Below are 19,591 nucleotides of genomic sequence, written 5' to 3' on the forward strand. Positions count from 1 at the left end.
GGTCAGCAGTTTCTACATAACAAACTTATTAACCAGGTGGTTCGCATTATTTGGATACGAAGCGCAACCAAACAATAAAATATGTGAACGACTCACAATGACATTAAACAGATCCGCCAACATTGTAAATGTACAGTACTTACAAGATTTGGATTCCCGAACCAAGAAAGGGTTTCATTTGGGGAAGTTTAGCACATGCAGCAGTGTAAACAACTTGCATTATCAAATAACCCTAAATGATTCTGGCAAGACCAAACTCTCATGTCATTTTTGGATAAACATGCTGATCATGCATTTATTTTTGTATCAATAGAAAGCTTGCATCTTGTCACATAATTGCAAGTCGAATTGTCATCCTCAAATTTCGACATTTTAACTTAAATTTAAAATATTACAGGAGTGATTAAACATTTAAGATTCCATAAAAAGAGGTAATTGCCGCAAAGTCGACGTTCCAGCTGCTTGAATTGTAACAAGCTGTCTCGAGTCGCCCATCTTTATCTTGGAGTAAAATTTATCTTCAGCTTATAGTGAAAACCTCTTGCATCTTGAAAGTCTGAGTCTTCTCATCGTTCTCACGCTTTGATTTGGTTGAACCGTCTCGAATGACACTTCCTCAATTTTTTTTGCAGCCATGTTATATACAGCATTACCACACACACACACACGCACACGCACACGCACACGCACACGCACACGCACACGCACACACGCACACTGTATACATACAGTGCCCTCCATAAGTATTGAAACAGTGAAGTCAAATTTGTTTTGAGTATTGGTTGGACTTCTCACTTGCCTCATGCAACCAAGCGGGGTTGCATCAGGCCGAAGATTGTAAGTGTGTGTGGGGGAGGGGCGGGGAGGGGGAGGTGATTCGGTGATTGAGGAGTTTGACAGTGGAGTGTCGGTGTTGTGCAAGAAGCTTGTGATGTGAGTGGAGCTGGAGCACACCAGGGACTTCACCACACCCTCAGCTCTTGGGCCATTCGTCTTCAGCCCCATCATGATCCACTCCTGCACCACCTATTCCAGCACCGCTTGGGCTTTCCTAATTACCAAATAATGACCACTATGACCCAAATTCAACCCGAGACCAGGTATATTCAATGATAAGAATGGTTACGGGGAGGGAATTGCAAGAAAGCAAACAACAATAAGTGCTGCAACAAACCCCTTATCCACTACGGCTAAGCACCCACTAAACCAATGATGAATGGGCTCCTTAATTATCTATCTTTTGACTTCAGTCATTCCATGAGAGTTGGACAACAGATAAGAGGCAGACAAGACAGAAATACTCCAGCTGTGCTTGGTGGGACACAGCAAGAAGCAATGCAGAGAGTCCCAGCCAGTTGCTTCCTTGCTGGAGGTTGGCAGTCCCCCGTGTGCAGTCTTATGTGAGTGGGGAGAAGAGGTGTGGCTGGCTGGGATGGGAGTGTGGTACAGCGCAGCATCCTGGCAAACATTACGCAGTCTTCGCACAGGTTCAGTCTGGGCAACTCCTCACATATACCCACTGTGCATGCTTTTATAAGATTTGGCACCCACTTCTTGCCATAACATGCTTTGACTCTCCCCTCTCGCTTGCTTTTGGATGAGGCCTCGTTTGATTTGGGAAGGATGGCCCCTCATGACTTGTCAAACGGCAAGGTCCTCCTCCCCTCCCTCTCAGCCAAGAGCAAAGCCGTTTCTGCGCCTAAACCGGTGCCTGATGGACTACTCAGACACTAAAAAAAAAAATGTAAAAAACACATTACAGAGGGTAGAGCATTGCATATGGTTTTATAGGGATAGCAGTTTTCAGACAGAGACATTGGGGTAGGTGGGCGTCTATACCTAAAGCGACCACTTTGTTAAAGTATTGATTAAGCACCGCTGAAATGGCAGCGGCCATCACTATCCGGAAGTAACGGAAATGGAGGAATGTACACTTGCATCTGAGCTGTCAAGCTTGTGTTTGAATCTCAGCCCCAGGTACAAACTGTCATCCTAGTGTTTTGCAGGCAGGGCGAGGCATCAATGCGTTTGCCGTATCTCGGATGAACGTTAAACTGGAGGATCCATCTACCAGCATTGGTCGTTTATTGGTGGATATGAATTGGTATCATCGGCACCAATGAACAAATGATATTACGGAATTAAGAAACCTCGGCTAATTTGTTACTCCGGTAATTCGTACACCGCTTCTTCTTGAGTCATGAATAATACACCTCTTTAATCCAGCAACTTTGCAGTCACGTAAAAGGGATTGTGTGTGTGTGTGTGTATATATTTATATATATATATATATATATATATATATATATATATATATACATATATATATATATAATTATTATTATTATTACTAAAACGATATTACGGTATTAAGAAACCTGGACTAATTTGTCCAAAGCAGGCTGAAAGTGAGGCTGAAGGAATGAAGCGTAAGGTGGTTGGCACGATATTACAGCATTTACATTTACATTTACAGCACGATATTACACAGTGTATCGTTGGAAGGCCAGTGATGCCGATCCTTTAGATATTTGATTATCATTTTAACAATCGCTTTGTTTGTGTTTCACGCTGATTGGAAAACGCAAAGGTATGGCATGGCGATTGTGCATATGGCAGGTTCGATGATACTAGGCCTGAACTGCATGAAAATGAAAATGGCGGATGTTGGAGTCAGCCGTCCGACACCGTGATGATGTTCCAGATGTAATAACATAGCATGACAGACAGGCACACAGAAACCTGCCACTACTTTAATGTATAGATGAAATGGGCACAGATTGCTCTCTTGTGGGGTTTTCAATTAAGTGTGGCATGACCACATTGGGTCAACAGGCCTCTTCATGTGTATTTTGTGTCATTGGATTTACTCACAGTTATTATTGGTTAGTTTGATTGTGAACAAACACCATGTAGTTATTCCAACCAGTCTCAGACAATCTGTTTTAGTTACACGGAAGAAACTTGAGAAAAATGTCATATTTCTCCTTGAATTCTCAACATGCACTACAATCCTTACTATAATTCACAGACCGGTGTTTGTGTGTGCGTTTGTTTGTCATGCTATTCATGCAGTTCTGGCCCGGTTGCATCCAGACTTGCTGAGTAGGATCAGCATGACCCCAATTCATATATATATATATATATATATATATATATATATATATATATATATATATATATGAGTTTTTAGTTTTGCCAGTGGTCTTGGGGGGGGGGGGAGGGGAGGGAGGGTGGGAGATGCAAATTTTCTATGTAAATGTGTATCGTGTAGCACTGCCTCTTGGTGGGGGAGGATATTACAAGCCTCCACCATTTACAGCACGATATTTCTGTCCCCACATTTTCCAGTACAGAGACAAATACAAATACTCTCACCTATAACATTGAAGACCTATTGTCTCCAATAACAAACAGCTAAACATTTTCACAGTCACAGTTGCCAACCCTCTCCTCCCCCTTCTCACCCAATATGCATAAGTGCAACCATAGCCTGACATAGAAATCGTGATGCTGTCATCAACCTTGATGGATTTCAAAGCAAGGTTGAGAAATGCTTTGGAGTTTGGTAGTTTTATTGCTGTAATGTTTTCTCCAAATCACAAGGTGCACATTGCAGATGAGACATGCTTTGGAAGCTGATATTGGTAACTTTGAATGCTGATGAGCCAACCAGGCATCTCTTTTTCTTTTATGTGATGCTGCCTGGCTTATTTTGGTGGCAAGGGTTATGTATTCACCTCTGTTTGTCTGTGTATTTGTGATCAGGTTATCTGAAAACGTGACCGACAGATTTGGACGAAATTTGGTGGATAGGTTGGGTGTTTGACAAGGACGAATTAATTCTACTTTGGTGACGATCCGGAACCGGATCCAAGGATTTTAAAACTGATTCTTCACTAATGAGAGACATTGCCAAAAACGACACATATTATGATATCTCAAAAGATTGTTGACGGATTATGAGAAAACTTGGTGGAGGAGTTGGGTAAGTGACAAGAACAAGCCGATTAGATTTTGTTTAAGATTCGGATCCAGGTCTGGCCTATAAGTGGGGTACAAAACGTAAACTGTTGAGCTTAGTGAAGGAATGTGTTCTATGGAGTGCCGTTCTAGTTGAGTGTTGTTTTCATTGCTCACATCGAGCAAGAATCAAATATTCCATCAAACTTCTGTCTCCATGGTGGAGAGGTCTTTTTGAGTGAGGAGGTCAGCTACGAGTTCTAGGCTTCCATCATCTGTCTTGTTCCTTAGAGGCTACGCTGATGTTATCTTGCCCAAATGAATGTTTGAACATCGCTAACTCTGAGGATGTTTACATTCGAAGGCCCAAGGGAGGATGGTGCCATGAAAGATCTCAAACACCCTATTTGGGATCTCTATTATCAAAGATTGCCATTACCTGACACTTGTAAAGTTTTAAGAAATACTAATAACATAGTTATTTTAGATTTACATGTAGAATACAAAGAAAATACATACAAAGGAAATAAATAATCCACTGTGGTGCCACAATACTGGATTCACACAACGGAGAGCAAGATTTTAATGCTCAGGTGTCAAATGGCTTTTCCTTATGCTCCACCAACAGAAATGGACAGTTCCTTCTTGATTTCATCCATCAGCATGACCTTTTAATAACTAGCATTCTCTTTTAAAAACCCAAATCAAGACTCTGGACATCCCTTGCGCCAAACAAAACCACATCTCAAATTGATTTCATCCGATGACATCAACGATGGAGTCACAGTATCATGGATTATCAAGGTCACTCTTCATCAGACCCCATTGGCTCTAATCACAGAATCGTTTGCACAAAGATAAGACTTAGCATTAGATCAAAAAAGAACACGAACAGGTCCAGACGTCATTGAGATATTGTCTATACCGATCCTTGCAAAGCCTCCCGAATTGAAAATCAAATTTCTACTAAATGGAATATATTATGAAGAAATCAGTCAAGCACACGTAAATATTTCATTGATATCGAGACTAATAAATGTCAGTGTGTCAGTGTGTTAGTGGGTCTCCTCTATAACTCCAAAATCATGAAACCTAGCAGCCTGAAACTTTGCACGCACACTAAGAAAACTCCAAGGAAGTGCAAGAGTGAAAATTGGGTGTTTGTGTTAATTAAAATACCCCATTTGAAAATAATTAACGGTTTTATTTCATTCTATCCTTTATCAGGCACATCCTCGGTCACTGCTCTATGTGGGATCTTAAGGCGTATCCTCGGTAACGTCGCTGGGGTTTGAAGCCGCCATGTTTTTTGGCCTGCTCAACCATGTCCTGACTTGGAACAGGCCACAACGATTTCTTAACGATAAAGTTTTTTTTTGTTTTGTTTTCACTTTTCTCACTCATAATATGGAATTGGCGAAGCCTAGAAGCGAACGTAGAATTCTTCTTACATTCGATGCTGCAATTTCCGGTTACTTTGGCCTGGATTCGGAATCAGCGATCAAATAATGTAAATCACAATTAAAAATTATTTTTTGATGATGCGGGAGATATCTTTATTAAAATCAGTGGAGGAAATATACACCATGTCTAATATTTGGGTCTTTCATGTCTCCGACGATGCCTTTATCTCCCAGGATGCATCATTCCCCATGACAAAAACCAGAAGCAAAAGGGTCATAGCCGACGACACGGATTCCAAATTGCCAGGGTATTGTGTTGTTGTTGTTGTTGTTGTTGTTTCCTATTCTCTCATGTGCACTCGTTGAGTATGAAGCTCACTACGTTCGCTATTATCAAATGCCTGTTCATAATAGTTACAAATCGCTGTATACATCACTTTTTAAGTGCTATAGTTTTCAAATTAGGAGCTTGGAGCGATTTCATGCATTATATGATACTATTTTCCACGATCGACTCTCACGGACTAATTAAAGTGCATCATCAAAATATTATTTCGGTTTTGAGGATCGGATATTGTCCATACTAAAGAAGTGTCAAAATCTGGAGTGAAATCTGATAATTTAAAGAAATAAACTAGTCTTATAACTAAGCCCATAGACCTATTTACTTTAAGCAAGAAAGGATATGCTCCTTCCTTCCTTCAGACAAACACAAGAAAATGTGAAATTTCAAAAGCATGAAACTTGTCTTTTTCTACTGTTTGGAGAATTATATTGAGTGAACAAATATTTAGGAACGTGCCAAAATTAACCAGCTTCATTGAGCTATATGATATCATGCATTCACTGTGAGACCTCGTGCTTTGTCCCCCAGAGGGACTGCCTATCCATAGCATCTGCCAGATCTGTGTCTATATATTTGGAGGTTGCACGAAGTGCTCTACAGGGGATCAAAGCAAATTTAGTGAAAAACAGATGTTTTAAAATGAAGTTATTACGTTTGTGCAGACCCCCAACCGATGTACCACATGGCGCGGACACAGACGGGCAGGCAACATGGCGGATTTTCTTAAATGTTTATTTCACGGGTGATTTAACTTTGTGATGTCTCCAGGGTGGTTCTGCATTGAGCAGAAACTCTTTTGTGGAGAATGTCATTATTTGAATGAATTTATTTTATTTCATTAACTGCTGCATGCATGGTGAAGACTGGCTTTAATGTAAAAGGGATCGTATATGGTATGCAGTGACAGCCTGATCAGCCATTCCTTGTCAACCATTTAATTGGAGTGCTTGCTTGAGTGCTTAAGCCACTTTCTGAGCACCCTTTGTCGATAGTGGTACTGCATTACATCATTCAGAGCGAATTGTTCACTCACTGCGGACGCTTTTGATGCACCACGTCATTCTGAGCGAGTGGTTCGTACTCCGTCATCCTGAGCGAGTGATTTGTGCTCTGTCATTCTGAGCGAGTGGTTCATGCTCTGTCATCCTGAACGAGTGGTTCATGCTCTGTCATTCATTCTGAGTGAGTTGTTGTGAAATAACACCCATTTTCCAAGCCGTTTGCTGTACTAATGTGTTCTCTAAATTACTGAGCCAAATTTTTTTCCACCCGTCACATGCAGCTGTTTATCTATATATTAATACTGAAGGGCCAATTTTGTGCTCCTCCTAGCGGTCGCATCACGTTTTTCTCGGTACTGTGACCTGGACTGAAAGAAACTTCGTACCTGTAAGATGCATCGCACATCGTGGCAATAGTCAACCTTCAACTCTGAGGCAGAATAAACACTTTTCGTTGAGATGGGGGCGAGAAGTGAAGAGGCGGGGGCGGGGAATGAAGAGACGGGGGCAGGGAGTGAAGAGGCGGGGGGCAAGGTAAGCAAATTTTGAGCGGGGGTAAGCAAATTGAAAGCAGGAGACGGGGAGAAATGGGGTGGGGGATGAGTGGGCAGGGGCTGGGGTGAATTAGGCGGGGTTGAGTGTGAGGGGTGGACAGGGGGTGGGGGCCCAGGGGCAAGTGGGGCGGGGAATCAAGAGATGGGGGGCAGGGAGTGAAGAGGCGGGGGCGGGGCCGGGGTAATTAAATTTTTGGACGGTGGGTAATGGGGCAGGGGCGGGGGATGAGTCAGTGGGGGCAAGCACACCCTGTCCAGTCTATGTCCCTCGAGTGTGGGTGAGCTGGTGAGGGTGGTTGAATGAATGGAATCCGTCTGTGACGGGTTTCAGCTAGTAAAGATTAATGTTTGTGAACATATCCCTGTAACATCGATATAAATGTAACGTTGTTTTATGGTGAAAGCCACTCAAGGTTTTTGGGTTGTATGCAGTATATACTGAAGTCGGTAATCACCTTGACTCCAACCTGCCGATTCCCGAAAAATTGCCGATATCGGCCAAGCACAATTGCGTGTGTGTGTTTTTCATAAAGCATAAAATATTCTCTCTGCTAACTCCCCAATCCCCAACTCTCTTTCTCTCTTGCTCTATCTCTCTCTCTCTCTCTCTCTCTCTCTCTCTCTCTCTCTCTCTCTCTCTCTCTCTCTCTCTCTCTCTCTCTCTCTCTCTCTTTCTCGCTCTCACTTTCTCTCTTAGTCCTTGCTCTACCCCCTCCCAATGCAGTGCAGCACCCTCCTCCCACACCTCTCTTACTCTCCCCCCTCTCTCACTCTCCCCCTCTCTCTCTGTCTGTCTGTCTGTCTTTGGACATATCTGGATGGTAGTTCTGTCTGGCCAGCTTAGCTCCAGACGCATTCAGGCAATGTTTGTCTCTGGACGCGTCCAGGTGGTGTTTATGTCCGGACGGGAGTTTGCCTCCGGACTTGTTCAGATGGGAGTTGGTCTCTGGAGAGCTTGGCTCCGGATGCGTCTGGGCCGTGTTTGTCTCCGAACTTGTCTGGGCAGTGTTTGTCTCCGGACGCATCCAGGTGGTGTTTGTCTCCGGATACATCCGGGTGGTGTTTGTCTCCAGACGTGTCCAGGCAGTCTTTGTCTCTGGATGCATCTGGGTGGTGCTTGTCTCTGGACGCATCCAGGTTGTGTTTGTCTCCAGACGTGTTTGGGCGGTGTTTGTCTCCAGGCCATGTTTATAGCCTGACCGGTAGAAAATGGATTTCAGACATTATTTTGTTTTCATCTTCACTATTATTCTTTGTTGAATCATTTTGATGAAACAGTATGAATCATAGTTATCACTCCACCGCATGTCTGCCTGCCCTTCCTCTCATCTTACACTCTCTTCTCTTCCCCCACCCCTCATCAGTCCTCCACCCCTCCTCCTCCTCAATCCCTTCTCGCTCCTCCTCCCTCCTTTCTTCTTTCCCCTCCATCTCTTCACTTTCCCCGCTCTGTCTCCCCCACCCCTTTCTCCCTCTTCCCCCCGCTTTTTCTCCCTTCCCCCTTTGGTATTACCGTTCGCGGAGTCTCCAGTGACGGGTGGTATTTGCTCGTATGAATAAAGTTGGTTCGACGATATTGCCACCATGAAAACCTATTAAAATTAGTTTTCAAGGAACTACTGTAGTAAACGCTGCCCGTGATGCTGTCCTCAATGCACAAACTGACTGTATCTACAACACAAGCTGCATTATGATATGTACTATGAAGCCCAGGAAAAGTGGTTTCATAATATTCTGGGGGCCTTTGACAAGGAGGAATCAATCAGTGCATTCGGTAATGCCTGGAACCTAGTGAAACATCTTTCTGGAAAGAAATCTAAAACTGTTTTCATCCAACGTGAGAATCGCATCGATTCCTGGAAAATTCATTTTCCAAAAACTGCTCTCTTCTGACAATACCAGCATACCCAACAATTAAATAGATCCGATTTTTGTGGTCAACTCCAACATTATTGCTGACATCTTTTCATCAGGAGAACTTCACACAGTAATGAAACAAATGAAACTTGGAAAAGCCTTTGGCATTGATGGTATTCCAATCGAAGTCTGGCTACTTCTGGAAAAAAAAAAAACTTGCTGAAATTCTGCAACGGAACATACCTAGGAAAGTGCCCTCCAGAATGGCAGGTACCAAAACCCAAGAAAGGGAATTTAATTCTTCCTGAAAACTACAGTGGAATGAGTTTAACTCAAACTGCAACAAAAATTTACAATTGCCTGCTTCTTAACGGAATTTTTTCTGAATCAAAATGGTTTTAGGCCCCTTCAATCTACATCTTTTCAGATCCTTGCTGTCGGGTGCATCATTGAGGAAGTACGCAATCACCGAAAAGAGGCTCTTATCATTTTCATAGACTTCAGGAAAGCCTTCGACTCCATTGACAGGAATAAACTTTCCCAAATTTTACATGCATATGGCATCCCTGAGTCGATTGTGAAGGCCGTGCAAATTATGGATGAAGATACCTCTGCAGTGGTATTAACTCCTGAAGGAGAGACTGCACCTTTTCAAATCGACAATGGAGTTCTACCATTGCCTTGGACTATGCCCTAAGAACAGTGATTGAAGACTGGGATGGTTCAACTCTCTCCCGGCATCAAAGTAACAGACATCCAGCCAAGCACATTTCTGTCTTTGACTTTGCTGACAACATTGCGCTCCATTGAGACATGTGAAGCAAAGCCGAACTCTTACTTCACAAGGTTGAAACTGCTGCTCGGTCTATTGGGCTTGTACTCAATGCTGAAAAGACGAGGCATATGCACATCAATCCTTCTGCTGAGTGTGCTATACCTACTGTTCCCCCAAGTCTGATGGAGAGAGTGAATGACTTTAAATACTTCGGCTCCGATACCAACACGTAGTGTGACTTGGAGTGCAGAAAATCTCAGGCTTGGGCAGCAGTTCACACCCTCCATAAAGTTTGGAGATCTCCAATTTGGAGATTGAGTAATCTGAGGGTCTTCCAAACAAAAGTTGAGTCGATCCTTCTCTGCACGTGTGAATCCTGGACCTTGACCCTAATATTGGAGAAATCACTGGATGGTACCTCCACCCAATTGCTTTGAAAAGTTCTGAACGCTTCTTGGCAAGACCATATCACCAAGAGGGATCTGTATGTTTCTTTGCCATGCATCTGTGCTATTGTGAGGGAACGCCGTCTTCGCCTCGCTAGTCATGTGACGTGACATGAAGAACTTGCAAAGAAAGTTCTACATTGGAGGCCTGAAGAACCAAGGAGAAGGGGTCACCCCCTCACTACTCTGCAAGACACATCGAGGACACCAGCTTGAGGGGCGTTGAGTCTGTCAATGCTATGTCTCATCGAGAATCCTTGGAAGATCTCATCATGCCACCACGATAATATAAGCGGATGATATTAAATAAAGAAAATATATAAAATTTAAGTTCAAGTTTTAATTCTTTATTTTAATTCCTTTATTTTTGTTTCTTTATTGTTTTTTGTGTTTTAAAAAAATATCTGTGTGTTCTTTTCAAAAGGATTTCATTTTCCTTCATTGTCAGTCTTGTTATGAATCGTACTGAACATGAAATTATCAGTGAATGCAGGCTCTGTACACGTCACTACCCTTGCAGAAGACCATTTCATGCATTCACCACAATCTAAATGAAAAACCCTGCCTCACTACCATCCTAGTTAAACAATACCCCCTTGTCCTGCCAGTGTCCATTGTGCTGAAAATTCTTCTGCACTTATCGTGTCTCTACCCTTCATCAATGTAAATGTCTCTGTCTTCATTATCTTAAATAACTCTCTGTTAAATGAAGCAACTGAAGATGGTTTGACCAAGGACAATGGTTATTTCGAGGGGCAATCAGATTATTCAGTCATTTTAACCAGGGTTAAAAAAAAAAAAATATTTTACATTCATCCAAACTGTACAAACTAACATTTGATAAAGTGTGAAATTGCACATATTGTCAAATCAGAGGGGTCCGTTAACACAGACCACTCTGAGATGGAGGTCTAAGATTTCCATTGATGCTGAAATAATGCTAGAATTTACCGAGTTCATTTCGTTACCAATTGCACATATTATTGTCACGTCAGAGGGGTCCGTTAATGCAGACAGCTCTGAAACGTAGGTCTAAGACCTCCGAATATGCCAAAACGATGCTAAAGTTTACTGCGTTCTTTTAATTACCATCTCCAAGTTTACAATCCCCCAAGGATTGCTCAAATCCCCAAGGATCACTCCAACCTGACTGATCTCTCAATCCAGGCTGCTGCTCACAGCTCAGACATCATTTATTATTGTCTCCTCCGGTTTGATCGACGAGAACCTTGTCCTGATGGCTGAGTTGCACTGTGCATTAAAAACTCTATTTCTCACTCTCATTGTTCTACTCTTACACCTCACAACCCCCCAGGAGTACCTTTGGCTGGGACTTCTCCTCCGCTCCCATCTCTTGTTTGTCTGTGTGTTGTACCATCCTCCAACAGTGATAACTCCATCTACATCTGTCTGACAACATGTACCAACTTTTAACCACTCATCCTAACTCCCTATTCCTCATATGTGGTGATTTCAATTGTCACCATGCAAATTGACTGGGTGTTGGTACTTCTCTCACCAGCCATGCCACTTCAGCAAAGGACTTCTGTGACTACATGTGACTGACTGAATCTGTGACCTTTCCAACCACGATTTCTCCCAATGATATATCCTTCCTTCTGGACTTGGTGATGAGAAACTTCCCTTCAAATGTCTCCTTCTTTAGTGGAGACATTTGCAGAGAAGTCGACAATTCAGCCTAATTCGGTGGTCGATAATGCGCTGAAGGCAGGAAGGCAGGAAAACGTTTATTATAATTCAAATTTTTATTTACAAAATGATACTAACATGGGGATAAACAGGATAACAAAAGATGGACTGATATGGCACACAAATACAGGCAAATAGGAAAGGCAAGATGTAAAAACCTGATTTTATGAACAAAGGAAATATATAATCCACTATTGCACCACAATACTAGATTCACACAATGAAGGAGAGCAGGTGAGGACTGAAGGCAGGCATGAGTTTGTCTTGGCCTGTGTCTTGTTAGTTGGCATGGCACAAGGTGAAGTGTGGCTCGGGGTGATAGAATAATGAATAGGCCAGAAGACAAAGGAATGGCGATGAAGTGAGGACTCCACGACTATCCAAGATGGTCCTTTCTCAGGAGCATGAAAAAGAAGAGAGATGTTGTATGCAAAGGTCCAAAAAGAGCTCATCTCCATGCACATGTATGGTCATGGCATTCATCACCTCTGGGACCACCTTCATGGGTGGTGGGTCCCATTATTGGCCGCACGCACTCTATGGCTGGTGCTATCTTCTGGATCTGAAACTTTTGGTGAGGTGGCCGACACCAAAAGTGTTCTGCCCCTCTCCAGGGTTCCACTGCTCATTTTGCCATGATGGCTTGCAGTCCAGAGGATTCCGGGGAGGGAGCTGTGCTGCATGGAAGTTGGTGGAATGTGGGGGGATACATAAATAGATCATGTTAATTCTTTTGAATGGACCGTGGTTTGCTTGGAGGTTAAATATATGTAGCACAAGTCATATGGTTAAATGTCTCTCTGAAAGGACCATCTGGAAGCCCCCCCCCCCAATCTACTTTCTCAACAATCCTCTTGAAGATGTCCTTTTATTAAAGCTTTTGAGCCTCACTATCTGCCATGATCTTTCCTGGAAAAGCCACATTTCCAAGCTGGCCTCCAAAGCCAGTCGCCACTGGGCATCCTCCATCGTGAAAAATCCCTCCACGGTACATCTGAGCTCCTAACCACAAATAAAGCTTTCATCTGCAGCCTGATGGAGTACTGCTCTCCCCTCTGGGATGGTGATCCTGCCTCACACCGAGATCCGCTTCATGCTGTGGAAACCAAGGCTTTTAGGATTATTAGTATCTCCCGCGATGAAGCTGAGTAGAGTCTTTGGGTCTCTCAATATCTCACCACAGGCAAGTCAGTGGTCTTTCTATCTTCTACCATCTCCTCTCCAATCTTGCTCCCCCCCTATATTTCCACAGGGTGCTCAAGGTCTGCCAAAAACCCCCTTCTCGTGAAACTGCCAAAATCAAGAATCACTGCTCACCTTCACTCTTTCATTCCTCTTTTTTCCTACCTTGGGAACAAACTCCCACACTCTCTTCAATCCCACTACTCCCTCCAGGCCTTCAAAACAGCTCTTCACCACCATCTCATATCTTCCCCCATCCAAAACCTTGATCTTTTCTACCCCCGTTAATCCACCCCAAACTAACTTCCTTCAAATTTACTGCTTTCCTTCCTGAAAGTCCCCATCGTGTCCATTTTGTTTCGCCCGTGTACCCCGCCCCATCCCTCTCCCTTCCACAGATCTGATGTCTCTGTTCCCCACTGTTTTGTGCTTCCTTCTCCCACCCCTCCTGTTCCCCTTGTTATATGTTCTGTGTGTTAGTTCTTATATGAGCCTCGACAATGTATCTAACACAAAAAAATGCCTGATCATCATATGTTTGAATCACTGGAAACATCGCAATGCTTGTAAACGCCCGGCGGCGCCAATGTTTGTGGCTTTATTTCATCTCCACAAAGGTGACAACCTCTGGAATGTCTTTACTTGAGCCAAATTTCAAAAGTTAAAGTTCTTAATTGACCTCAGCAGCAGTTCCAACTGCGAAAAAAAAATGTTTATTTGTCCATTTCGGACATTGCTCGATGTTTCGGGAGTCTCCGGTCGGTGTTTAATATGACCGATTGGCAATCGCTAATTGCTTACCAAGCTAGCCGTTCCTTATCGACCATTTCATTGGAATGCTTGCTTGAGTGCTTAAGCCACTTGGCAAGCACTCCACAAGCTACTTGGTTTTTCATTTACATGCCATGGCCGTACACGGCAAAAGTATTCACGCTGTCACTGAATATATCGATTGACTTGAACAAAGTTCAGTCTTAAGTTCATTTCAGGCCCCACTCACCTGTGCTTGGCACCACATTGTCGTGCGGTGCCTCAGGTGATAGCTCGCCCGCTGAAAAAGTGCAAGTTTATTTTACAGAACGTTTCCCCTTTTTATATAATCTGCTTTTATTATACGACCCATCAGCTTAAAATATAAATACATTTTAAAAATTACACATTTCGTTTTTTAAAGTTTATTCAACCATCTCATTGGACTGCATGTTTGAGTGCTTAACTGACTTGGCCAGTGCTCTACAAGCTTTTATGGTGATACCGCGGCTTGGTTCTCCATGGGGACATCTCTGGAGTTAGGAAGGCAAAATAAATAAGAGGATTACAATGAGTAATAAAAATTGGTTTAGTGGTTACAAAGCAATGAATCGCCACATCGTTTCAGAATAGCCGAGAAGTATACACACTCACTCTAAGCTGTCTCGCCTGGGTTTGAATCCTAACCCAGCTATAAACTGTTATCCTGGTGTTTCACAGGCAGGGCGATTCATCAATGTATGTGCACTCTCTTGGATGGACGTCAAACTGGTTGTCACATCTGCCAGAATCCCCATCTCTCCTCTCTCCTTCCCCTCTCGCATCCTCACTCACCCCTCCACACTCTCATCCCTCCCCTCTATCACCCATCCTCCTCCCTGACCCCTCTTCCTCCTGCACATCTCTCTCTCTCTCTCTCTCTCTCTCTCTCTCCCTCACTCCCTCTTTCTCTCACTCTTTCTCTCTCTCTCTCTCTCTCTCTCTCTCACTCACTCACTCACTCACTCACTCACTCACTCACTCACTCACTCACTCACTCACTCTCTTTCTTTCTGACTCCTCCCCTCTTCCCTCTCCCTCTCTTTCCCACCCTCTCTCTCTCTTTCCCACCCTCTCCCTCTCTCCCCTTCTTCTCTCTCCCACCCCTCTCCCTCTCTCTCCCATTTCTCTCCCTATTCCTCTCTCTCCCATCCCTCTTCCTCTTTGTCCCACCCCTCTATTAAGAGGACAATTAAGGACTGACAGTTTCATTTTGAATTTAAAATGGCTTCCCCAGAGTGTAGCATGTGCAAAATAGATTTAGAGTGAGTTGACCGGAGGGGTACAAAAGTTGTTGCATGTGCGTGCATGCAGACAGACCTTTTCCAGATAGATAGCATGGGTTTTAAATGCTCCTGGTTTTATATCGAACCCGGTGGTTAAAAAGGAAATGCTACTGTTTGGGTGTGTTTTATTGCCCTTCCCTTCTCCGCCCCTCATGCTGCCTTCCATTTTCCTCATGTTGTCTTTCCTTCCTTTCCCCTCACACCACCTTCGCTTCCCCTCATGTTGCTTTCCCTTCCCCTCATACTACCTTCCCTTCCCCTCATGCTGACTTCCCTTCCCTTCATGCTGTCTTCACTTTACCTCACACTGCTTTCCCTCCCCATCCACTGCCTTTCCTCCCTTCCCCTCCTCTCACCCTTACATCCTCCCAAACCTCTTACCCTCTCCACTCCCCATGGACATCTTGGGCGGTCTCCATATGCTGTATTAACATGCTGTTTTAACGTACCCCATTTTGTTCAGTCCTGTACTACCACCAAATTCCCCGCAAGTCCCACTACCAAATGCAAGTCGAGAACCCCATCCCCCTTTTCCCCTCATGTTCCCCTTCCAAACACAAGTCCAGAACCTCCTCCCCTTACACTGCCTTCCCCTCCACTTGAGCTGCCTTCCCTTCCCTTCTCCTCACACTGCCTTCCCGACCCATAATGCTGTCTTCCTTGCACCTCCCCTCACGCTTACCTGCTCCCAAACCCCCTCCTCTCTCCACTGCCTCTGTACATCTTTTGGTGCTCTCCACGTGCTGTATTAACATGCTCTTAATCTACCTCATTTCATTCCATCCTGTACTACCCCCCCTTTTCGCTACAAGTCCCAATAGCGAATGCAAGTTGAGACCCCCTTTCCCCTTCCTCTTTCAATCCCCCCTCCGAAATGCAAGTCCAGAACCCCCTCTCCTCACACATACCTCCACCCAAATCCCTCCCCTTCCACACTTCCCCCCTCCTCTCTCCTCCATCCTCCTTGCTGGCACCCCTCCTCTCGGATCGTAAAGTGACGTTTCATGAGGCATCGCTCTCCCTGCCCCTCCCCCTCCTCACTCTTCCCAGCTCCCTCTTCCTCACCCCGTCCATCCTTGCTCACTCCCCTCCTTCCATTCTCTCCCCCCCTCCTCTCTCCCTCCCCTCCCTCCTCTCTCTCTCCTTCCCCTTCCTCTCTCTCTCTTCCTCCCCTCCCTCCTCTCTCTCCTTCCCCTCCCTCCTCTCTCTCCTTCCCCTCCCTCCTCTCTCTCTCCTTCCCTCCCTCCTCTCTCTCCTTCCCCTCCCTCCTCTCTCTTCCTCCCCTCCCTTCTTTCTCTCCCTCTCCTCCCTCCCATCTCTCCTCCCTCCTCTCTCTCCCCATCTCTCCTCCCTCCCTCCTCTCCCCTCTCTCCCCTCCATCCTCTTTCTTTCCCTCTCCCTCCTCTCTCTCCCCCTTCCCCTCTCTCTTTCCCCTCCCCCCTCTCTCTCTTTCCCCTCCCACCTCTCTCTCTTGCTCCTCCTCCCCCCTCTCTTCCTCCCCTCCCTCCTCTCTCTCCCACCCTCTTCTCTCTCCCCTGATCCCCCCTCCCACTCTTAATATACCTGTCAGTGAAGCGATGGATTGTATTTGCTGGTATGTTATGTATCGCAAAAATATAACTTTTTCAATTCCCTAATTTATTTTGTATAGTTAAAGGTACCTGCAATATTAAATTTACTTTCACAGAAATTTGAATTTTTATCTTTCCACATTGCACACTTTTAACTTCCCACAAATGTTTAATGGGGAATAGCACCACAAAAGTGAAAATATCCCAAACTTTTGCAAAGTCGAGTACTATAATTATAAGATCCAAGTTTCTGTAATCATCGTTACTTTCCTACATGACAAACCACTGCGTGGCTGTCTTCCACTTTCTTGCCGTGACCACTGACTCGGACTCGAACCAAAATGTCTGTTTATAGTGTCAGCATCGCCAAACCTCCTACCAGACATTACACCTGTCCTCCACGTTCGCGTTTATTCAATCTAATATCGAACACGTTAGATAAATGTGGGTTATGTTTACGTCTCCCCATCAGGAGGGCAATTGAGTAGAATCGTAACCGGCGAGCCCTCTGAACAGACACTTACAGTTATTGGTGTTTCACTGCTGTGTCGATGTCAACCCTGCAGATTACATGAAAAACCTGATCAGGAAGTGCTCTCTTAGAGTGCTAAGTGCAAACTGCTCTGTCTATCAAGCTTTCTGTGTTGTTTTTGCTGCTCCGGATGTCGCGCAAATATGGCAAAAGAAACAGCGAGTCAATCACTGCACCTCTCAGCCATGGGGTGTTGCTTTTAGCCAAAGTTTGTTGAATCTCCGGTCTAAGACCAAACACCAACAAAAATGCTTTTCCCATGAAACTGGACAAAATAAACTGAAGCAGGATGGTGCAGAAGAGGACAAAACGTGAACTGACTCGGTGATCAAGGTATTGGGTGACAGGTGACATGCTCACCACTGTGGTGTAAATTTTACGATTTGCACTGTTATGAACTAAATCCTGAGTAAAAGTGAAAAGAATAACCCTCTGGGTTCTGGACATAGAGGATGCTTCATACATGAGCACACTATCATCCGGAGAAGACATTCACTTGATCGTTTCACCTGTTTTTAGCATCTTACGGGGCTTGGTAGAGTATGGCTACAGAGGTAACGTACTCACCTTCGAGTCGGTATCATCTAATCTGGGTTTGATTCCAAACCTTGTGCAGATTACACTCCTCAATGTGCTGTCTTTTGGATGGATGTTCAGTTGGGCTTCAAATCTGCTGGCATTTGCTGGTGGAAATGAAAGATCTTGCATTGTCTTTCACAAGAGTAGGCCATTGTGTGCTGGCATTGTAACCAAATTATCCAACTTTGCCAGAACCTATCACCTGCGCTGCGACTTTGGTTGCTTCACCAGAGAATAACACAGAGGCAACCAAAACCCTCGTTACCGAGACAGCACAAGAACACACAGCAATGCGAGATGAGGATTGAGTTGGCCCAACTAACGATCAAACCAGTGCTTTGTCGGCAGTGAATTGCGTCAAAAGTGCACTTTTGTTCATATGGACGTTTAGTTGGGTGTGCCGTCTGCTAGCATCAGCTGCTGGACCGTAAAGATCCCACGGTGTCTTTCGCAAAGGGTAATCAGCCAGCGAGGTAATGCCGGGATCCTGAAACAAATTACGAATTTTCCCAAAACTGCAGAGAGCAAATGGTCTGGTCTTCCTTGGATATTCCTTGACACTGGGTCACACCGTTTCCTCTGTGGGAGTATGGTAGTGGTGCGGATAACAGCTTCTATACTGTAAACGAATACACACCCAGGTATTTGGATGTCGTACATGAACGGCCAACTGCGGCTACAAAGGGCAACCATTAAGAAGAAAGGTTTATCTGTATTCTTCAACTTTTTTTCATGACAACTTCGAGTGGTCTGTGTAGTCATTCTTAGTAACGCAAATTGAGTTGGAATAATAATGATGATGGTACAAGGTACATCCACCATTCGGTCATGACAACAAGCGCTTCTCGAGGATGAGGACACCCATCCTATATCGGCATTATAAATGTATTCCAGTTACCTTGCAGTAACAGCCACAGAACTACTCTCTCGGAGTCACTCGCCATATTATATTGGAAACCAATGACAATAGGAACCAAATCTATGCAGATACAGCACGAACTTGCAGAAAAAGCCCCGTGAAAGGTTGGTGGCTCCAAAAGAAGTAATGCTGCCGTCGTGGGCAAGTAGTGTTTGTCGTCCAGCAATTGAAGTATTAGAAAGTGAAAACTGTTTGCGTGTTGTTACTGAGCTGTCACTAATGTTAATTGCCTCCTATGAAGATAATTTTCCTGTCGGGAAATCCCAAAGGCTGACTGTCCAGCCTTGCAATCAGTCCTCGTTCATCATATTTCCCGAAGGGCAAATGTAATTCATTGCCTTAATTGCTTTTCTCGATATTAAAAAGTACCATCCCTCTTAGAGACGGTGTGGCGAAAAGAAAATGAACAAAGAAATTCATGAAATCATTTGCGCAGTGAAATTTCAATGTATTCCTGATAACCCTGGAGTTATCAGTGCCGGCGGAAAACATTACACTAATAAGCTGAGAAACGATGAAGCTCATTTTCAATTATTCGACTTTCATCAGTGAAATTGTTCCGTACTGTACTTGCCGTCGGATTGGCCTTTTTGCATGTTCCAAATGACAACATGGCTCATGATGCTCGGATCTTGGGTTCAAATCTGACATCATCAGTTGATTTGTACTTCAACGCCT

The 19,591-nt window shown here is 44.2% G+C and overlaps 1 long non-coding RNA gene across 1 annotated transcript in view; it reads left to right on the forward strand.

Moving 5' to 3' along the window:
- Window positions 1-19,488: 19,488 nt before the first annotated feature.
- The window catches only part of LOC147020357 (uncharacterized), a 17,041-nt gene continuing 16,938 nt past the window's right edge, over window positions 19,489-19,591 (forward strand). The window contains exon 1 of the long non-coding RNA XR_015062079.1: window positions 19,489-19,591. This exon is cut by the window's right edge and continues 302 nt beyond it. This is a non-coding gene — a long non-coding RNA (uncharacterized LOC147020357).

The sequence above is a fragment of the Eptatretus burgeri genome, chromosome 9 (genome assembly GCF_056783735.1).
Source record: "Eptatretus burgeri isolate ZD-2024b chromosome 9, Ebu_testis_v1, whole genome shotgun sequence".
Lineage (NCBI taxonomy): Eukaryota > Metazoa > Chordata > Myxini > Myxiniformes > Myxinidae > Eptatretus > Eptatretus burgeri.